Source organism: Somniosus microcephalus, chromosome 25, assembly GCF_052327205.1.
Source record: "Somniosus microcephalus isolate GS21.2 chromosome 25, FLI_Smic_1.0, whole genome shotgun sequence".
Lineage (NCBI taxonomy): Eukaryota > Metazoa > Chordata > Chondrichthyes > Squaliformes > Somniosidae > Somniosus > Somniosus microcephalus.
The window spans coordinates 53,272,083-53,294,452 of NC_141011.1; the positions used below are offsets into that span (position 1 = coordinate 53,272,083).

The following is a 22,370-nucleotide window of genomic DNA, read 5'->3' on the forward strand; positions in this document are numbered from 1 at the left end:
TCGCTCACTGTGCTTGAAATATTTCACCAACAAACCTACCTTCATTTCTTTAAGCGGGTTTCACATTTTTTGTCTTATAATAATCCTGTGAAGGGCCTTGGGACGTTTTTACTACGTTAAAGACGCTATATAAATATAAGTTGTCGTTGTTGTTTTTGTTTGCAATCTTTCTCACTCTTTTCAGTAAGATCATTGTCCTCATAGTGAGTAAATGATATAAGGAAAAGCCACATTAAGAGCTTAGACACGGAGCTGGAAAATAAATGTTCCTTAATGTTGTTATATGTAAGGGAGACACTGGAAATATTGAGGTACTCGAGCCAACGGTGCAGCAATCCTAACTTCCTCCAGCATGGTCAGTGCTTCCAGTAAGACTTTCTCCTGTTCCGTTTCAGTCATGCCTTAAATCAAAATGATGTCCTGTGGCAGGGAATATCACCAGGACCTTCTAAGAACCATGGCATTTTCCTTTGCAAACAACATGAGAGGGCTGTCCTACGATGAGAGATTGTGTAGAATGGGCCTATACTCTCGGGAGTTTAGAAGAATGAGGGGTGATCTCATTGAAACATGCAAGATTCTGAAGGGGATTGACAGGGTAGATACTGAGAGGTTGTTTCCCCTGGCTGGAGTGTCTAGAACTAGGGGGCATAGTCTCAGGATAAAGGGTAGGCCATTTAAGACCGAGATGAGGAGGAATTTCTTCACTCAGAAGATTGTGAATCTTTGGAATTCTCTGCCCCAGAGGTCTGTGAATGCTGAGTCTTTGGGTATATTCAAGGCTGAGATTGATAGATTTTTGGACTCTAGGGCTATGGAGATCGGGCGGGAAAGTGGAGTTGAGGTCGATGATCAGCCATTGAATGGCGGAGCAGGCTCGAGGGGCCGCGTGGCCTACTCCTGCTCTTATTTCTTATTTCTTAACCACATGCCGTCATCCACAAATAAAGAAGTAACAGAAAGGGTTGCTTCTCCAAGAACTCTGCTGCCCGTATCCTAAGTCGCACCAAGTCCCATTTACCCATCACCATCTGTGCTCGCTGACCTGCATCGGCTCATGGTCCAGCAACACCTCGATTTTAAAATTCTCTTGTTTTCAAATCCCTCCACGGCATCGCCCCTCCCTTTCCCTGTAACCTCCTCCAGCCCTGCAACCAATGCACTCTTTAAAGCCGCGTGGAAACGCAGAGCGCTGCAGGTCCCGCGCATCCGGTGAGCCGGCTTTTGAATAGAAAAAACGTGCACGTGCTGAATTTTGAATGGGCCGCACAGCCCGTTGACGGGGCGTGCGGGCCAAAGAAACAAATTAGAGGGACCGTTGCCTACAACCCTCCGAGGTCATATAATAGAATGATTGCAGCACAGAGGGAGGCCATTCGGCCCGTCGAGCCCGTGCCGACTCTCTGCAAGAGCACTTCGGCTAGTCCCAGCCCCCTGCCTTTTCCCCGTAGCCCTGCAGATTCTTTTCTTTCAGGTACTTATCCAATTCTCTTCTGAAAGCCACAATTGAATTTGTCTCCAGCACCCTTTCAGGCAGTGATTTCCAGATGCTAACCGCTCGCTGCGTAAGAACATTTTCCCTCATGTCGCCTTTGATCTCTGTGATCATGCAATTTGGGCGTCTTGCGTAACCCCTACTTTATTCGCTCCACCGGTGGCGGGCGTGCTTTCAGCTGCCTAGGCCCTAAACTCTGGAATTCCCTCCCGAAACCTCTCCACCTCTCTCTCTCTCTCCTCCTTTCAGACGCTCCTTAAAACCTACCTTTTCGAGCAAGCTTTTGGTCATCTGTCCTAATATCTCCTTGTGCGGCTGGGTGTCAAATTTAGTTTGATAACACTCCTGTGGGGTGCCTTGGGACGTTTCACTATATTAAAGGCGCTACATAAGTACAAGATGATGAGTAAATAAGGAGAAACTGTTTCCAGTGTCGGAAGGGTCAGTAACCAGGAGACACAGATTGAAGAAAATTTGCAAAAGAACCAGAGGCGACAGTAGGACATTTCCCCGCCTTCCCCACCCCAGCTCGAGGTGACCTAAGGTAAAAAGGTAATTTGGATAATATTTGAAGGTAAAATAATTGCAGGGCTTTGGTGAAAGAAGAGAGGAGTAGGATTAATTGGATAGCCCTTTGAAAGAGCCGGCAGAGACACAATGGGCCGAATGGCCTGGTTGTGTGCTGTATGATTGTTTCTGTAGTTAATAAGTGCAGAGTTGGCATGCAGCTTTGAAACATTTCTTGCATGCGGTGTATAATTGTTGATTGTGCAAAATGTGTAATTTCTTAGTTGTAAGGATGAATATAACTGTGAGTGTAAAGATGAAATGAAATGTGAGCGTCAGGGACCGCTTATGATGCGATTTGAATAGGCCATTATGCAGAGTTGTTAAAAAAGATTTTGTGTCGCAGCGCCCTCTGTTGGGAATAAAGCGAAGTTAGAATTGAAAACAACGCAAATGAGCGAAGATAACGTGAGAGTTTAGTTGAAAAGAGAATGGTGTTGAAATTCTAATTTTAATTGTAAAGCCAGGGGAGAGCGCGAACGCAGTCCCCCACTACCACAAATTTTGCAGTCGAGTATCCCGCATTTGGGGACATCGCAGGCGTCAGCACACCCGAAGTGCAATGGGCTAGCCTCGTCCTGGGAAAACCACCTTCTTGATCATGGTGTCTCCCCTGCCAGGTAAGTATGCTTTCCAGCTGCACACACTGCCTCGCCACATCATTCACTGCCTCTTACCGTCTCAACGACTCCTTTTTTAAAATCACAATGTCCCTTCATTCAGAAAGTGCTGCTGTTTTCTCATGTCGATTCTGCTAAAATATTGCAATATATAATGATATACCCTTTGACAAAACGCTGCAATAATACAGAGCCGGCCATGCATATTTGCATATTGTCCTTAAAAGGAAACGAACGCTCCCTCAGTAACTTTCCTTCAGGCCACGGAAAGTTTTCTGGAAATAAATCTCTCCTTATATTTATTGCATCTGAAGTAAATGTTTGTCATATCTTCATATGAACAATAATTCGGAATCTGATGTCTTTGAAAAAGCAATTTTCAAGTTTTGCCCATAAAGACCGATAGGGACATACAGTAGTGAGGTTCTGGCCCATCAAGTCTTCACTTGTCACATTCGCTCACTGTGCTTGAAATATTTCACCAACAAACCTACCTTCATTTCTTTAAGCGGGTTTCACATTTTTTGTCTTATAATAATCCTGTGAAGGGCCTTGGGACGTTTTTACTACGTTAAAGACGCTATATAAATATAAGTTGTCGTTGTTGTTTTTGTTTGCAATCTTTCTCACTCTTTTCAGTAAGATCATTGTCCTCATAGTGAGTAAATGATATAAGGAAAAGCCACATTAAGAGCTTAGACACGGAGCTGGAAAATAAATGTTCCTTAATGTTGTTATATGTAAGGGAGACACTGGAAATATTGAGGTACTCGAGCCAACGGTGCAGCAATCCTAACATCCTCCAGCATGGTCAGTGCTTCCAGTAAGACTTTCTCCTGTTCCGTTTCAGTCATGCCTTAAATCAAAATGATGTCCTGTGGCAGGGAATATCACCAGGACCTTCTAAGAACCATGGCATTTTCCTTTGCAAACAACATGAGAGGGCTGTCCTACGATGAGAGATTGTGTAGAATGGGCCTATACTCTCGGGAGTTTAGAAGAATGAGGGGTGATCTCATTGAAACATGCAAGATTCTGAAGGGGATTGACAGGGTAGATACTGAGAGGTTGTTTCCCCTGGCTGGAGTGTCTAGAACTAGGGGGCATAGTCTCAGGATAAAGGGTAGGCCATTTAAGACCGAGATGAGGAGGAATTTCTTCACTCAGAAGATTGTGAATCTTTGGAATTCTCTGCCCCAGAGGTCTGTGAATGCTGAGTCTTTGGGTATATTCAAGGCTGAGATTGATAGATTTTTGGACTCTAGGGCTATGGAGATCGGGCGGGAAAGTGGAGTTGAGGTCGATGATCAGCCATTGAATGGCGGAGCAGGCTCGAGGGGCCGCGTGGCCTACTCCTGCTCTTATTTCTTATTTCTTAACCACATGCCGTCATCCACAAATAAAGAAGTAACAGAAATGGTTGCTTCTCCAAGAACTCTGCTGCCCGTATCCTAAGTCGCACCAAGTCCCATTTACCCATCACCATCTGTGCTCGCTGACCTGCATCGGCTCATGGTCCAGCAACACCTCGATTTTAAAATTCTCTTGTTTTCAAATCCCTCCACGGCATCGCCCCTCCCTTTCCCTGTAACCTCCTCCAGCCCTGCAACCAATGCACTCTTTAAAGCCGCGTGGAAACGCAGAGCGCTGCAGGTCCCGCGCATCCGGTGAGCCGGCTTTTGAATAGAAAAAACGTGCACGTGCTGAATTTTGAATGGGCCGCACAGCCCGTTGACGGGGCGTGCGGGCCAAAGAAACAAATTAGAGGGACCGTTGCCTACAACCCTCCGAGGTCATATAATAGAATGATTGCAGCACAGAGGGAGGCCATTCGGCCCGTCGAGCCCGTGCCGACTCTCTGCAAGAGCACTTCGGCTAGTCCCAGCCCCCTGCCTTTTCCCCGTAGCCCTGCAGATTCTTTTCTTTCAGGTACTTATCCAATTCTCTTCTGAAAGCCACAATTGAATTTGTCTCCAGCACCCTTTCAGGCAGTGATTTCCAGATGCTAACCGCTCGCTGCGTAAGAACATTTTCCCTCATGTCGCCTTTGATCTCTGTGATCATGCAATTTGGGCGTCTTGCGTATCCCCTACTTTATTCGCTCCACCGGTGGCGGGCGTGCTTTCAGCTGCCTAGGCCCTAAACTCTGGAATTCCCTCCCGAAACCTCTCCGCCTCTCTCTCTCTCCTCCTTTCAGACGCTCCTTAAAACCTACCTTTTCGAGCAAGCTTTTGGTCATCTGTCCTAATATCTCCTTGTGCGGCTGGGTGTCAAATTTAGTTTGATAACACTCCTGTGGGGTGCCTTGGGACGTTTCACTATATTAAAGGCGCTGCATAAGTACAAGATGATGAGTAAATAAGGAGAAACTGTTTCCAGTGTCGGAAGGGTCAGTAACCAGGAGACACAGATTGAAGAAAATTTGCAAAAGAACCAGAGGCGACAGTAGGACATTTCCCCGCCTTCCCCACCCCAGCTCGAGGTGACCTAAGGTAAAAAGGTAATTTGGATAATATTTGAAGGTAAAATAATTGCAGGGCTTTGGTGAAAGAAGAGAGGAGTAGGATTAATTGGATAGCCCTTTGAAAGAGCCGGCAGAGACACAATGGGCCGAATGGCCTGGTTGTGTGCTGTATGATTGTTTCTGTAGTTAATAAGTGCAGAGTTGGCATGCAGCTTTGAAACATTTCTTGCATGCGGTGTATAATTGTTGATTGTGCAAAATGTGTAATTTCTTAGTTGTAAGGATGAATATAACTGTGAGTGTAAAGATGAAATGAAATGTGAGCGTCAGGGACCGCTTATGATGCGATTTGAATAGGCCATTATGCAGAGTTGTTAAAAAAGATTTTGTGTCGCAGCGCCCTCTGTTGGGAATAAAGCGAAGTTAGAATTGAAAACAACGCAAATGAGCGAAGATAACGTGAGAGTTTAGTTGAAAAGAGAATGGTGTTGAAATTCTAATTTTAATTGTAAAGCCAGGGGAGAGCGCGAACGCAGTCCCCCACTACCACAAATTTTGCAGTCGAGTATCCCGCATTTGGGGACATCGCAGGCGTCAGCACACCCGAAGTGCAATGGGCTAGCCTCGTCCTGGGAAAACCACCTTCTTGATCATGGTGTCTCCCCTGCCAGGTAAGTATGCTTTCCAGCTGCACACACTGCCTCGCCACATCATTCACTGCCTCTTACCGTCTCAACGACTCCTTTTTTAAAATCACAATGTCCCTTCATTCAGAAAGTGCTGCTGTTTTCTCATGTCGATTCTGCTAAAATATTGCAATATATAATGATATACCCTTTGACAAAACGCTGCAATAATACAGAGCCGGCCATGCATATTTGCATATTGTCCTTAAAAGGAAACGAACGCTCCCTCAGTAACTTTCCTTCAGGCCACGGAAAGTTTTCTGGAAATAAATCTCTCCTTATATTTATTGCATCTGAAGTAAATGTTTGTCATATCTTCATATGAACAATAATTCGGAATCTGATGTCTTTGAAAAAGCAATTTTCAAGTTTTGCCCATAAAGACCGATAGGGACATACAGTAGTGAGGTTCTGGCCCATCAAGTCTTCACTTGTCACATTCGCTCACTGTGCTTGAAATATTTCACCAACAAACCTACCTTCATTTCTTTAAGCGGGTTTCACATTTTTTGTCTTATAATAATCCTGTGAAGGGCCTTGGGACGTTTTTACTACGTTAAAGACGCTATATAAATATAAGTTGTCGTTGTTGTTTTTGTTTGCAATCTTTCTCACTCTTTTCAGTAAGATCATTGTCCTCATAGTGAGTAAATGATATAAGGAAAAGCCACATTAAGAGCTTAGACACGGAGCTGGAAAATAAATGTTCCTTAATGTTGTTATATGTAAGGGAGACACTGGAAATATTGAGGTACTCGAGCCAACGGTGCAGCAATCCTAACATCCTCCAGCATGGTCAGTGCTTCCAGTAAGACTTTCTCCTGTTCCGTTTCAGTCATGCCTTAAATCAAAATGATGTCCTGTGGCAGGGAATATCACCAGGACCTTCTAAGAACCATGGCATTTTCCTTTGCAAACAACATGAGAGGGCTGTCCTACGATGAGAGATTGTGTAGAATGGGCCTATACTCTCGGGAGTTTAGAAGAATGAGGGGTGATCTCATTGAAACATGCAAGATTCTGAAGGGGATTGACAGGGTAGATACTGAGAGGTTGTTTCCCCTGGCTGGAGTGTCTAGAACTAGGGGGCATAGTCTCAGGATAAAGGGTAGGCCATTTAAGACCGAGATGAGGAGGAATTTCTTCACTCAGAAGATTGTGAATCTTTGGAATTCTCTGCCCCAGAGGTCTGTGAATGCTGAGTCTTTGGGTATATTCAAGGCTGAGATTGATAGATTTTTGGACTCTAGGGCTATGGAGATCGGGCGGGAAAGTGGAGTTGAGGTCGATGATCAGCCATTGAATGGCGGAGCAGGCTCGAGGGGCCGCGTGGCCTACTCCTGCTCTTATTTCTTATTTCTTAACCACATGCCGTCATCCACAAATAAAGAAGTAACAGAAAGGGTTGCTTCTCCAAGAACTCTGCTGCCCGTATCCTAAGTCGCACCAAGTCCCATTTACCCATCACCATCTGTGCTCGCTGACCTGCATCGGCTCATGGTCCAGCAACACCTCGATTTTAAAATTCTCTTGTTTTCAAATCCCTCCACGGCATCGCCCCTCCCTTTCCCTGTAACCTCCTCCAGCCCTGCAACCAATGCACTCTTTAAAGCCGCGTGGAAACGCAGAGCGCTGCAGGTCCCGCGCATCCGGTGAGCCGGCTTTTGAATAGAAAAAACGTGCACGTGCTGAATTTTGAATGGGCCGCACAGCCCGTTGACGGGGCGTGCGGGCCAAAGAAACAAATTAGAGGGACCGTTGCCTACAACCCTCCGAGGTCATATAATAGAATGATTGCAGCACAGAGGGAGGCCATTCGGCCCGTCGAGCCCGTGCCGACTCTCTGCAAGAGCACTTCGGCTAGTCCCAGCCCCCTGCCTTTTCCCCGTAGCCCTGCAGATTCTTTTCTTTCAGGTACTTATCCAATTCTCTTCTGAAAGCCACAATTGAATTTGTCTCCAGCACCCTTTCAGGCAGTGATTTCCAGATGCTAACCGCTCGCTGCGTAAGAACATTTTCCCTCATGTCGCCTTTGATCTCTGTGATCATGCAATTTGGGCGTCTTGCGTATCCCCTACTTTATTCGCTCCACCGGTGGCGGGCGTGCTTTCAGCTGCCTAGGCCCTAAACTCTGGAATTCCCTCCCGAAACCTCTCCGCCTCTCTCTCTCTCCTCCTTTCAGACGCTCCTTAAAACCTACCTTTTCGAGCAAGCTTTTGGTCATCTGTCCTAATATCTCCTTGTGCGGCTGGGTGTCAAATTTAGTTTGATAACACTCCTGTGGGGTGCCTTGGGACGTTTCACTATATTAAAGGCGCTGCATAAGTACAAGATGATGAGTAAATAAGGAGAAACTGTTTCCAGTGTCGGAAGGGTCAGTAACCAGGAGACACAGATTGAAGAAAATTTGCAAAAGAACCAGAGGCGACAGTAGGACATTTCCCCGCCTTCCCCACCCCAGCTCGAGGTGACCTAAGGTAAAAAGGTAATTTGGATAATATTTGAAGGTAAAATAATTGCAGGGCTTTGGTGAAAGAAGAGAGGAGTAGGATTAATTGGATAGCCCTTTGAAAGAGCCGGCAGAGACACAATGGGCCGAATGGCCTGGTTGTGTGCTGTATGATTGTTTCTGTAGTTAATAAGTGCAGAGTTGGCATGCAGCTTTGAAACATTTCTTGCATGCGGTGTATAATTGTTGATTGTGCAAAATGTGTAATTTCTTAGTTGTAAGGATGAATATAACTGTGAGTGTAAAGATGAAATGAAATGTGAGCGTCAGGGACCGCTTATGATGCGATTTGAATAGGCCATTATGCAGAGTTGTTAAAAAAGATTTTGTGTCGCAGCGCCCTCTGTTGGGAATAAAGCGAAGTTAGAATTGAAAACAACGCAAATGAGCGAAGATAACGTGAGAGTTTAGTTGAAAAGAGAATGGTGTTGAAATTCTAATTTTAATTGTAAAGCCAGGGGAGAGCGCGAACGCAGTCCCCCACTACCACAAATTTTGCAGTCGAGTATCCCGCATTTGGGGACATCGCAGGCGTCAGCACACCCGAAGTGCAATGGGCTAGCCTCGTCCTGGGAAAACCACCTTCTTGATCATGGTGTCTCCCCTGCCAGGTAAGTATGCTTTCCAGCTGCACACACTGCCTCGCCACATCATTCACTGCCTCTTACCGTCTCAACGACTCCTTTTTTAAAATCACAATGTCCCTTCATTCAGAAAGTGCTGCTGTTTTCTCATGTCGATTCTGCTAAAATATTGCAATATATAATGATATACCCTTTGACAAAACGCTGCAATAATACAGAGCCGGCCATGCATATTTGCATATTGTCCTTAAAAGGAAACGAACGCTCCCTCAGTAACTTTCCTTCAGGCCACGGAAAGTTTTCTGGAAATAAATCTCTCCTTATATTTATTGCATCTGAAGTAAATGTTTGTCATATCTTCATATGAACAATAATTCGGAATCTGATGTCTTTGAAAAAGCAATTTTCAAGTTTTGCCCATAAAGACCGATAGGGACATACAGTAGTGAGGTTCTGGCCCATCAAGTCTTCACTTGTCACATTCGCTCACTGTGCTTGAAATATTTCACCAACAAACCTACCTTCATTTCTTTAAGCGGGTTTCACATTTTTTGTCTTATAATAATCCTGTGAAGGGCCTTGGGACGTTTTTACTACGTTAAAGACGCTATATAAATATAAGTTGTCGTTGTTGTTTTTGTTTGCAATCTTTCTCACTCTTTTCAGTAAGATCATTGTCCTCATAGTGAGTAAATGATATAAGGAAAAGCCACATTAAGAGCTTAGACACGGAGCTGGAAAATAAATGTTCCTTAATGTTGTTATATGTAAGGGAGACACTGGAAATATTGAGGTACTCGAGCCAACGGTGCAGCAATCCTAACTTCCTCCAGCATGGTCAGTGCTTCCAGTAAGACTTTCTCCTGTTCCGTTTCAGTCATGCCTTAAATCAAAATGATGTCCTGTGGCAGGGAATATCACCAGGACCTTCTAAGAACCATGGCATTTTCCTTTGCAAACAACATGAGAGGGCTGTCCTACGATGAGAGATTGTGTAGAATGGGCCTATACTCTCGGGAGTTTAGAAGAATGAGGGGTGATCTCATTGAAACATGCAAGATTCTGAAGGGGATTGACAGGGTAGATACTGAGAGGTTGTTTCCCCTGGCTGGAGTGTCTAGAACTAGGGGGCATAGTCTCAGGATAAAGGGTAGGCCATTTAAGACCGAGATGAGGAGGAATTTCTTCACTCAGAAGATTGTGAATCTTTGGAATTCTCTGCCCCAGAGGTCTGTGAATGCTGAGTCTTTGGGTATATTCAAGGCTGAGATTGATAGATTTTTGGACTCTAGGGCTATGGAGATCGGGCGGGAAAGTGGAGTTGAGGTCGATGATCAGCCATTGAATGGCGGAGCAGGCTCGAGGGGCCGCGTGGCCTACTCCTGCTCTTATTTCTTATTTCTTAACCACATGCCGTCATCCACAAATAAAGAAGTAACAGAAAGGGTTGCTTCTCCAAGAACTCTGCTGCCCGTATCCTAAGTCGCACCAAGTCCCATTTACCCATCACCATCTGTGCTCGCTGACCTGCATCGGCTCATGGTCCAGCAACACCTCGATTTTAAAATTCTCTTGTTTTCAAATCCCTCCACGGCATCGCCCCTCCCTTTCCCTGTAACCTCCTCCAGCCCTGCAACCAATGCACTCTTTAAAGCCGCGTGGAAACGCAGAGCGCTGCAGGTCCCGCGCATCCGGTGAGCCGGCTTTTGAATAGAAAAAACGTGCACGTGCTGAATTTTGAATGGGCCGCACAGCCCGTTGACGGGGCGTGCGGGCCAAAGAAACAAATTAGAGGGACCGTTGCCTACAACCCTCCGAGGTCATATAATAGAATGATTGCAGCACAGAGGGAGGCCATTCGGCCCGTCGAGCCCGTGCCGACTCTCTGCAAGAGCACTTCGGCTAGTCCCAGCCCCCTGCCTTTTCCCCGTAGCCCTGCAGATTCTTTTCTTTCAGGTACTTATCCAATTCTCTTCTGAAAGCCACAATTGAATTTGTCTCCAGCACCCTTTCAGGCAGTGATTTCCAGATGCTAACCGCTCGCTGCGTAAGAACATTTTCCCTCATGTCGCCTTTGATCTCTGTGATCATGCAATTTGGGCGTCTTGCGTATCCCCTACTTTATTCGCTCCACCGGTGGCGGGCGTGCTTTCAGCTGCCTAGGCCCTAAACTCTGGAATTCCCTCCCGAAACCTCTCCGCCTCTCTCTCTCTCTCCTCCTTTCAGACGCTCCTTAAAACCTACCTTTTCGAGCAAGCTTTTGGTCATCTGTCCTAATATCTCCTTGTGCGGCTGGGTGTCAAATTTAGTTTGATAACACTCCTGTGGGGTGCCTTGGGACGTTTCACTATATTAAAGGCGCTACATAAGTACAAGATGATGAGTAAATAAGGAGAAACTGTTTCCAGTGTCGGAAGGGTCAGTAACCAGGAGACACAGATTGAAGAAAATTTGCAAAAGAACCAGAGGCGACAGTAGGACATTTCCCCGCCTTCCCCACCCCAGCTCGAGGTGACCTAAGGTAAAAAGGTAATTTGGATAATATTTGAAGGTAAAATAATTGCAGGGCTTTGGTGAAAGAAGAGAGGAGTAGGATTAATTGGATAGCCCTTTGAAAGAGCCGGCAGAGACACAATGGGCCGAATGGCCTGGTTGTGTGCTGTATGATTGTTTCTGTAGTTAATAAGTGCAGAGTTGGCATGCAGCTTTGAAACATTTCTTGCATGCGGTGTATAATTGTTGATTGTGCAAAATGTGTAATTTCTTAGTTGTAAGGATGAATATAACTGTGAGTGTAAAGATGAAATGAAATGTGAGCGTCAGGGACCGCTTATGATGCGATTTGAATAGGCCATTATGCAGAGTTGTTAAAAAAGATTTTGTGTCGCAGCGCCCTCTGTTGGGAATAAAGCGAAGTTAGAATTGAAAACAACGCAAATGAGCGAAGATAACGTGAGAGTTTAGTTGAAAAGAGAATGGTGTTGAAATTCTAATTTTAATTGTAAAGCCAGGGGAGAGCGCGAACGCAGTCCCCCACTACCACAAATTTTGCAGTCGAGTATCCCGCATTTGGGGACATCGCAGGCGTCAGCACACCCGAAGTGCAATGGGCTAGCCTCGTCCTGGGAAAACCACCTTCTTGATCATGGTGTCTCCCCTGCCAGGTAAGTATGCTTTCCAGCTGCACACACTGCCTCGCCACATCATTCACTGCCTCTTACCGTCTCAACGACTCCTTTTTTAAAATCACAATGTCCCTTCATTCAGAAAGTGCTGCTGTTTTCTCATGTCGATTCTGCTAAAATATTGCAATATATAATGATATACCCTTTGACAAAACGCTGCAATAATACAGAGCCGGCCATGCATATTTGCATATTGTCCTTAAAAGGAAACGAACGCTCCCTCAGTAACTTTCCTTCAGGCCACGGAAAGTTTTCTGGAAATAAATCTCTCCTTATATTTATTGCATCTGAAGTAAATGTTTGTCATATCTTCATATGAACAATAATTCGGAATCTGATGTCTTTGAAAAAGCAATTTTCAAGTTTTGCCCATAAAGACCGATAGGGACATACAGTAGTGAGGTTCTGGCCCATCAAGTCTTCACTTGTCACATTCGCTCACTGTGCTTGAAATATTTCACCAACAAACCTACCTTCATTTCTTTAAGCGGGTTTCACATTTTTTGTCTTATAATAATCCTGTGAAGGGCCTTGGGACGTTTTTACTACGTTAAAGACGCTATATAAATATAAGTTGTCGTTGTTGTTTTTGTTTGCAATCTTTCTCACTCTTTTCAGTAAGATCATTGTCCTCATAGTGAGTAAATGATATAAGGAAAAGCCACATTAAGAGCTTAGACACGGAGCTGGAAAATAAATGTTCCTTAATGTTGTTATATGTAAGGGAGACACTGGAAATATTGAGGTACTCGAGCCAACGGTGCAGCAATCCTAACATCCTCCAGCATGGTCAGTGCTTCCAGTAAGACTTTCTCCTGTTCCGTTTCAGTCATGCCTTAAATCAAAATGATGTCCTGTGGCAGGGAATATCACCAGGACCTTCTAAGAACCATGGCATTTTCCTTTGCAAACAACATGAGAGGGCTGTCCTACGATGAGAGATTGTGTAGAATGGGCCTATACTCTCGGGAGTTTAGAAGAATGAGGGGTGATCTCATTGAAACATGCAAGATTCTGAAGGGGATTGACAGGGTAGATACTGAGAGGTTGTTTCCCCTGGCTGGAGTGTCTAGAACTAGGGGGCATAGTCTCAGGATAAAGGGTAGGCCATTTAAGACCGAGATGAGGAGGAATTTCTTCACTCAGAAGATTGTGAATCTTTGGAATTCTCTGCCCCAGAGGTCTGTGAATGCTGAGTCTTTGGGTATATTCAAGGCTGAGATTGATAGATTTTTGGACTCTAGGGCTATGGAGATCGGGCGGGAAAGTGGAGTTGAGGTCGATGATCAGCCATTGAATGGCGGAGCAGGCTCGAGGGGCCGCGTGGCCTACTCCTGCTCTTATTTCTTATTTCTTAACCACATGCCGTCATCCACAAATAAAGAAGTAACAGAAAGGGTTGCTTCTCCAAGAACTCTGCTGCCCGTATCCTAAGTCGCACCAAGTCCCATTTACCCATCACCATCTGTGCTCGCTGACCTGCATCGGCTCATGGTCCAGCAACACCTCGATTTTAAAATTCTCTTGTTTTCAAATCCCTCCACGGCATCGCCCCTCCCTTTCCCTGTAACCTCCTCCAGCCCTGCAACCAATGCACTCTTTAAAGCCGCGTGGAAACGCAGAGCGCTGCAGGTCCCGCGCATCCGGTGAGCCGGCTTTTGAATAGAAAAAACGTGCACGTGCTGAATTTTGAATGGGCCGCACAGCCCGTTGACGGGGCGTGCGGGCCAAAGAAACAAATTAGAGGGACCGTTGCCTACAACCCTCCGAGGTCATATAATAGAATGATTGCAGCACAGAGGGAGGCCATTCGGCCCGTCGAGCCCGTGCCGACTCTCTGCAAGAGCACTTCGGCTAGTCCCAGCCCCCTGCCTTTTCCCCGTAGCCCTGCAGATTCTTTTCTTTCAGGTACTTATCCAATTCTCTTCTGAAAGCCACAATTGAATTTGTCTCCAGCACCCTTTCAGGCAGTGATTTCCAGATGCTAACCGCTCGCTGCGTAAGAACATTTTCCCTCATGTCGCCTTTGATCTCTGTGATCATGCAATTTGGGCGTCTTGCGTATCCCCTACTTTATTCGCTCCACCGGTGGCGGGCGTGCTTTCAGCTGCCTAGGCCCTAAACTCTGGAATTCCCTCCCGAAACCTCTCCGCCTCTCTCTCTCTCCTCCTCCTTTCAGACGCTCCTTAAAACCTACCTTTTCGAGCAAGCTTTTGGTCATCTGTCCTAATATCTCCTTGTGCGGCTGGGTGTCAAATTTAGTTTGATAACACTCCTGTGGGGTGCCTTGGGACGTTTCACTATATTAAAGGCGCTACATAAGTACAAGATGATGAGTAAATAAGGAGAAACTGTTTCCAGTGTCGGAAGGGTCAGTAACCAGGAGACACAGATTGAAGAAAATTTGCAAAAGAACCAGAGGCGACAGTAGGACATTTCCCCGCCTTCCCCACCCCAGCTCGAGGTGACCTAAGGTAAAAAGGTAATTTGGATAATATTTGAAGGTAAAATAATTGCAGGGCTTTGGTGAAAGAAGAGAGGAGTAGGATTAATTGGATAGCCCTTTGAAAGAGCCGGCAGAGACACAATGGGCCGAATGGCCTGGTTGTGTGCTGTATGATTGTTTCTGTAGTTAATAAGTGCAGAGTTGGCATGCAGCTTTGAAACATTTCTTGCATGCGGTGTATAATTGTTGATTGTGCAAAATGTGTAATTTCTTAGTTGTAAGGATGAATATAACTGTGAGTGTAAAGATGAAATGAAATGTGAGCGTCAGGGACCGCTTATGATGCGATTTGAATAGGCCATTATGCAGAGTTGTTAAAAAAGATTTTGTGTCGCAGCGCCCTCTGTTGGGAATAAAGCGAAGTTAGAATTGAAAACAACGCAAATGAGCGAAGATAACGTGAGAGTTTAGTTGAAAAGAGAATGGTGTTGAAATTCTAATTTTAATTGTAAAGCCAGGGGAGAGCGCGAACGCAGTCCCCCACTACCACAAATTTTGCAGTCGAGTATCCCGCATTTGGGGACATCGCAGGCGTCAGCACACCCGAAGTGCAATGGGCTAGCCTCGTCCTGGGAAAACCACCTTCTTGATCATGGTGTCTCCCCTGCCAGGTAAGTATGCTTTCCAGCTGCACACACTGCCTCGCCACATCATTCACTGCCTCTTACCGTCTCAACGACTCCTTTTTTAAAATCACAATGTCCCTTCATTCAGAAAGTGCTGCTGTTTTCTCATGTCGATTCTGCTAAAATATTGCAATATATAATGATATACCCTTTGACAAAACGCTGCAATAATACAGAGCCGGCCATGCATATTTGCATATTGTCCTTAAAAGGAAACGAACGCTCCCTCAGTAACTTTCCTTCAGGCCACGGAAAGTTTTCTGGAAATAAATCTCTCCTTATATTTATTGCATCTGAAGTAAATGTTTGTCATATCTTCATATGAACAATAATTCGGAATCTGATGTCTTTGAAAAAGCAATTTTCAAGTTTTGCCCATAAAGACCGATAGGGACATACAGTAGTGAGGTTCTGGCCCATCAAGTCTTCACTTGTCACATTCGCTCACTGTGCTTGAAATATTTCACCAACAAACCTACCTTCATTTCTTTAAGCGGGTTTCACATTTTTTGTCTTATAATAATCCTGTGAAGGGCCTTGGGACGTTTTTACTACGTTAAAGACGCTATATAAATATAAGTTGTCGTTGTTGTTTTTGTTTGCAATCTTTCTCACTCTTTTCAGTAAGATCATTGTCCTCATAGTGAGTAAATGATATAAGGAAAAGCCACATTAAGAGCTTAGACACGGAGCTGGAAAATAAATGTTCCTTAATGTTGTTATATGTAAGGGAGACACTGGAAATATTGAGGTACTCGAGCCAACGGTGCAGCAATCCTAACATCCTCCAGCATGGTCAGTGCTTCCAGTAAGACTTTCTCCTGTTCCGTTTCAGTCATGCCTTAAATCAAAATGATGTCCTGTGGCAGGGAATATCACCAGGACCTTCTAAGAACCATGGCATTTTCCTTTGCAAACAACATGAGAGGGCTGTCCTACGATGAGAGATTGTGTAGAATGGGCCTATACTCTCGGGAGTTTAGAAGAATGAGGGGTGATCTCATTGAAACATGCAAGATTCTGAAGGGGATTGACAGGGTAGATACTGAGAGGTTGTTTCCCCTGGCTGGAGTGTCTAGAACTAGGGGGCATAGTCTCAGGATAAAGGGTAGGCCATTTAAGACCGAGATGAGGAGGAATTTCTTCACTCAGAAGATTGTGAATCTTTGGAATTCTCTGCCCCAGAGGTCTGTGAATGCTGAGTCTTTGGGTATATTCAAGGCTGAGATTGATAGATTTTTGGACTCTAGGGCTATGGAGATCGGGCGGGAAAGTGGAGTTGAGGTCGATGATCAGCCATTGAATGGCGGAGCAGGCTCGAGGGGCCGCGTGGCCTACTCCTGCTCTTATTTCTTATTTCTTAACCACATGCCGTCATCCACAAATAAAGAAGTAACAGAAAGGGTTGCTTCTCCAAGAACTCTGCTGCCCGTATCCTAAGTCGCACCAAGTCCCATTTACCCATCACCATCTGTGCTCGCTGACCTGCATCGGCTCATGGTCCAGCAACACCTCGATTTTAAAATTCTCTTGTTTTCAAATCCCTCCACGGCATCGCCCCTCCCTTTCCCTGTAACCTCCTCCAGCCCTGCAACCAATGCACTCTTTAAAGCCGCGTGGAAACGCAGAGCGCTGCAGGTCCCGCGCATCCGGTGAGCCGGCTTTTGAATAGAAAAAACGTGCACGTGCTGAATTTTGAATGGGCCGCACAGCCCGTTGACGGGGCGTGCGGGCCAAAGAAACAAATTAGAGGGACCGTTGCCTACAACCCTCCGAGGTCATATAATAGAATGATTGCAGCACAGAGGGAGGCCATTCGGCCCGTCGAGCCCGTGCCGACTCTCTGCAAGAGCACTTCGGCTAGTCCCAGCCCCCTGCCTTTTCCCCGTAGCCCTGCAGATTCTTTTCTTTCAGGTACTTATCCAATTCTCTTCTGAAAGCCACAATTGAATTTGTCTCCAGCACCCTTTCAGGCAGTGATTTCCAGATGCTAACCGCTCGCTGCGTAAGAACATTTTCCCTCATGTCGCCTTTGATCTCTGTGATCATGCAATTTGGGCGTCTTGCGTATCCCCTACTTTATTCGCTCCACCGGTGGCGGGCGTGCTTTCAGCTGCCTAGGCCCTAAACTCTGGAATTCCCTCCCGAAACCTCTCCGCCTCTCTCTCTCTCCTCCTTTCAGACGCTCCTTAAAACCTACCTTTTCGAGCAAGCTTTTGGTCATCTGTCCTAATATCTCCTTGTGCGGCTGGGTGTCAAATTTAGTTTGATAACACTCCTGTGGGGTGCCTTGGGACGTTTCACTATATTAAAGGCGCTACATAAGTACAAGATGATGAGTAAATAAGGAGAAACTGTTTCCAGTGTCGGAAGGGTCAGTAACCAGGAGACACAGATTGAAGAAAATTTGCAAAAGAACCAGAGGCGACAGTAGGACATTTCCCCGCCTTCCCCACCCCAGCTCGAGGTGACCTAAGGTAAAAAGGTAATTTGGATAATATTTGAAGGTAAAATAATTGCAGGGCTTTGGTGAAAGAAGAGAGGAGTAGGATTAATTGGATAGCCCTTTGAAAGAGCCGGCAGAGACACAATGGGCCGAATGGCCTGGTTGTGTGCTGTATGATTGTTTCTGTAGTTAATAAGTGCAGAGTTGGCATGCAGCTTTGAAACATTTCTTGCATGCGGTGTATAATTGTTGATTGTGCAAAATGTGTAATTTCTTAGTTGTAAGGATGAATATAACTGTGAGTGTAAAGATGAAATGAAATGTGAGCGTCAGGGACCGCTTATGATGCGATTTGAATAGGCCATTATGCAGAGTTGTTAAAAAAGATTTTGTGTCGCAGCGCCCTCTGTTGGGAATAAAGCGAAGTTAGAATTGAAAACAACGCAAATGAGCGAAGATAACGTGAGAGTTTAGTTGAAAAGAGAATGGTGTTGAAATTCTAATTTTAATTGTAAAGCCAGGGGAGAGCGCGAACGCAGTCCCCCACTACCACAAATTTTGCAGTCGAGTATCCCGCATTTGGGGACATCGCAGGCGTCAGCACACCCGAAGTGCAATGGGCTAGCCTCGTCCTGGGAAAACCACCTTCTTGATCATGGTGTCTCCCCTGCCAGGTAAGTATGCTTTCCAGCTGCACACACTGCCTCGCCACATCATTCACTGCCTCTTACCGTCTCAACGACTCCTTTTTTAAAATCACAATGTCCCTTCATTCAGAAAGTGCTGCTGTTTTCTCATGTCGATTCTGCTAAAATATTGCAATATATAATGATATACCCTTTGACAAAACGCTGCAATAATACAGAGCCGGCCATGCATATTTGCATATTGTCCTTAAAAGGAAACGAACGCTCCCTCAGTAACTTTCCTTCAGGCCACGGAAAGTTTTCTGGAAATAAATCTCTCCTTATATTTATTGCATCTGAAGTAAATGTTTGTCATATCTTCATATGAACAATAATTCGGAATCTGATGTCTTTGAAAAAGCAATTTTCAAGTTTTGCCCATAAAGACCGATAGGGACATACAGTAGTGAGGTTCTGGCCCATCAAGTCTTCACTTGTCACATTCGCTCACTGTGCTTGAAATATTTCACCAACAAACCTACCTTCATTTCTTTAAGCGGGTTTCACATTTTTTGTCTTATAATAATCCTGTGAAGGGCCTTGGGACGTTTTTACTACGTTAAAGACGCTATATAAATATAAGTTGTCGTTGTTGTTTTTGTTTGCAATCTTTCTCACTCTTTTCAGTAAGATCATTGTCCTCATAGTGAGTAAATGATATAAGGAAAAGCCACATTAAGAGCTTAGACACGGAGCTGGAAAATAAATGTTCCTTAATGTTGTTATATGTAAGGGAGACACTGGAAATATTGAGGTACTCGAGCCAACGGTGCAGCAATCCTAACATCCTCCAGCATGGTCAGTGCTTCCAGTAAGACTTTCTCCTGTTCCGTTTCAGTCATGCCTTAAATCAAAATGATGTCCTGTGGCAGGGAATATCACCAGGACCTTCTAAGAACCATGGCATTTTCCTTTGCAAACAACATGAGAGGGCTGTCCTACGATGAGAGATTGTGTAGAATGGGCCTATACTCTCGGGAGTTTAGAAGAATGAGGGGTGATCTCATTGAAACATGCAAGATTCTGAAGGGGATTGACAGGGTAGATACTGAGAGGTTGTTTCCCCTGGCTGGAGTGTCTAGAACTAGGGGGCATAGTCTCAGGATAAAGGGTAGGCCATTTAAGACCGAGATGAGGAGGAATTTCTTCACTCAGAAGATTGTGAATCTTTGGAATTCTCTGCCCCAGAGGTCTGTGAATGCTGAGTCTTTGGGTATATTCAAGGCTGAGATTGATAGATTTTTGGACTCTAGGGCTATGGAGATCGGGCGGGAAAGTGGAGTTGAGGTCGATGATCAGCCATTGAATGGCGGAGCAGGCTCGAGGGGCCGCGTGGCCTACTCCTGCTCTTATTTCTTATTTCTTAACCACATGCCGTCATCCACAAATAAAGAAGTAACAGAAAGGGTTGCTTCTCCAAGAACTCTGCTGCCCGTATCCTAAGTCGCACCAAGTCCCATTTACCCATCACCATCTGTGCTCGCTGACCTGCATCGGCTCATGGTCCAGCAACACCTCGATTTTAAAATTCTCTTGTTTTCAAATCCCTCCACGGCATCGCCCCTCCCTTTCCCTGTAACCTCCTCCAGCCCTGCAACCAATGCACTCTTTAAAGCCGCGTGGAAACGCAGAGCGCTGCAGGTCCCGCGCATCCGGTGAGCCGGCTTTTGAATAGAAAAAACGTGCACGTGCTGAATTTTGAATGGGCCGCACAGCCCGTTGACGGGGCGTGCGGGCCAAAGAAACAAATTAGAGGGACCGTTGCCTACAACCCTCCGAGGTCATATAATAGAATGATTGCAGCACAGAGGGAGGCCATTCGGCCCGTCGAGCCCGTGCCGACTCTCTGCAAGAGCACTTCGGCTAGTCCCAGCCCCCTGCCTTTTCCCCGTAGCCCTGCAGATTCTTTTCTTTCAGGTACTTATCCAATTCTCTTCTGAAAGCCACAATTGAATTTGTCTCCAGCACCCTTTCAGGCAGTGATTTCCAGATGCTAACCGCTCGCTGCGTAAGAACATTTTCCCTCATGTCGCCTTTGATCTCTGTGATCATGCAATTTGGGCGTCTTGCGTATCCCCTACTTTATTCGCTCCACCGGTGGCGGGCGTGCTTTCAGCTGCCTAGGCCCTAAACTCTGGAATTCCCTCCCGAAACCTCTCCGCCTCTCTCTCTCTCTCCTCCTTTCAGACGCTCCTTAAAACCTACCTTTTCGAGCAAGCTTTTGGTCATCTGTCCTAATATCTCCTTGTGCGGCTGGGTGTCAAATTTAGTTTGATAACACTCCTGTGGGGTGCCTTGGGACGTTTCACTATATTAAAGGCGCTACATAAGTACAAGATGATGAGTAAATAAGGAGAAACTGTTTCCAGTGTCGGAAGGGTCAGTAACCAGGAGACACAGATTGAAGAAAATTTGCAAAAGAACCAGAGGCGACAGTAGGACATTTCCCCGCCTTCCCCACCCCAGCTCGAGGTGACCTAAGGTAAAAAGGTAATTTGGATAATATTTGAAGGTAAAATAATTGCAGGGCTTTGGTGAAAGAAGAGAGGAGTAGGATTAATTGGATAGCCCTTTGAAAGAGCCGGCAGAGACACAATGGGCCGAATGGCCTGGTTGTGTGCTGTATGATTGTTTCTGTAGTTAATAAGTGCAGAGTTGGCATGCAGCTTTGAAACATTTCTTGCATGCGGTGTATAATTGTTGATTGTGCAAAATGTGTAATTTCTTAGTTGTAAGGATGAATATAACTGTGAGTGTAAAGATGAAATGAAATGTGAGCGTCAGGGACCGCTTATGATGCGATTTGAATAGGCCATTATGCAGAGTTGTTAAAAAAGATTTTGTGTCGCAGCGCCCTCTGTTGGGAATAAAGCGAAGTTAGAATTGAAAACAACGCAAATGAGCGAAGATAACGTGAGAGTTTAGTTGAAAAGAGAATGGTGTTGAAATTCTAATTTTAATTGTAAAGCCAGGGGAGAGCGCGAACGCAGTCCCCCACTACCACAAATTTTGCAGTCGAGTATCCCGCATTTGGGGACATCGCAGGCGTCAGCACACCCGAAGTGCAATGGGCTAGCCTCGTCCTGGGAAAACCACCTTCTTGATCATGGTGTCTCCCCTGCCAGGTAAGTATGCTTTCCAGCTGCACACACTGCCTCGCCACATCATTCACTGCCTCTTACCGTCTCAACGACTCCTTTTTTAAAATCACAATGTCCCTTCATTCAGAAAGTGCTGCTGTTTTCTCATGTCGATTCTGCTAAAATATTGCAATATATAATGATATACCCTTTGACAAAACGCTGCAATAATACAGAGCCGGCCATGCATATTTGCATATTGTCCTTAAAAGGAAACGAACGCTCCCTCAGTAACTTTCCTTCAGGCCACGGAAAGTTTTCTGGAAATAAATCTCTCCTTATATTTATTGCATCTGAAGTAAATGTTTGTCATATCTTCATATGAACAATAATTCGGAATCTGATGTCTTTGAAAAAGCAATTTTCAAGTTTTGCCCATAAAGACCGATAGGGACATACAGTAGTGAGGTTCTGGCCCATCAAGTCTTCACTTGTCACATTCGCTCACTGTGCTTGAAATATTTCACCAACAAACCTACCTTCATTTCTTTAAGCGGGTTTCACATTTTTTGTCTTATAATAATCCTGTGAAGGGCCTTGGGACGTTTTTACTACGTTAAAGACGCTATATAAATATAAGTTGTCGTTGTTGTTTTTGTTTGCAATCTTTCTCACTCTTTTCAGTAAGATCATTGTCCTCATAGTGAGTAAATGATATAAGGAAAAGCCACATTAAGAGCTTAGACACGGAGCTGGAAAATAAATGTTCCTTAATGTTGTTATATGTAAGGGAGACACTGGAAATATTGAGGTACTCGAGCCAACGGTGCAGCAATCCTAACATCCTCCAGCATGGTCAGTGCTTCCAGTAAGACTTTCTCCTGTTCCGTTTCAGTCATGCCTTAAATCAAAATGA

General features: G+C 45.2%; 7 non-coding genes across 7 annotated transcripts; all 7 read right to left on the reverse strand.

Annotated features, from left to right (window-relative positions):
• Positions 1–2,526: 2,526 nt before the first annotated feature.
• LOC147100818 (U1 spliceosomal RNA) lies at positions 2,527–2,690 on the reverse strand. The gene has a single exon (XR_015073610.1). It is a non-coding gene; the product is annotated as a U1 spliceosomal RNA (small nuclear RNA).
• A 2,971-nt stretch (positions 2,691–5,661) lies between these two features.
• LOC147100819 (U1 spliceosomal RNA) lies at positions 5,662–5,825 on the reverse strand. The gene has a single exon (XR_015073611.1). It is a non-coding gene; the product is annotated as a U1 spliceosomal RNA (small nuclear RNA).
• A 2,971-nt stretch (positions 5,826–8,796) lies between these two features.
• Positions 8,797–8,960, reverse strand: LOC147100820 (U1 spliceosomal RNA). The gene has a single exon (XR_015073612.1). It is a non-coding gene; the product is annotated as a U1 spliceosomal RNA (small nuclear RNA).
• Positions 8,961–11,933: 2,973 nt separating this feature from the next.
• LOC147100821 (U1 spliceosomal RNA) lies at positions 11,934–12,097 on the reverse strand. The gene has a single exon (XR_015073613.1). It is a non-coding gene; the product is annotated as a U1 spliceosomal RNA (small nuclear RNA).
• A 2,974-nt stretch (positions 12,098–15,071) lies between these two features.
• LOC147100822 (U1 spliceosomal RNA) lies at positions 15,072–15,235 on the reverse strand. Its single transcript, XR_015073614.1, has one exon. It is a non-coding gene; the product is annotated as a U1 spliceosomal RNA (small nuclear RNA).
• Positions 15,236–18,206: 2,971 nt separating this feature from the next.
• Positions 18,207–18,370, reverse strand: LOC147100823 (U1 spliceosomal RNA). The gene has a single exon (XR_015073615.1). It is a non-coding gene; the product is annotated as a U1 spliceosomal RNA (small nuclear RNA).
• A 2,973-nt stretch (positions 18,371–21,343) lies between these two features.
• LOC147100824 (U1 spliceosomal RNA) lies at positions 21,344–21,507 on the reverse strand. Its single transcript, XR_015073617.1, has one exon. It is a non-coding gene; the product is annotated as a U1 spliceosomal RNA (small nuclear RNA).
• Between the last annotated feature and the right edge of the window lie 863 nt (positions 21,508–22,370).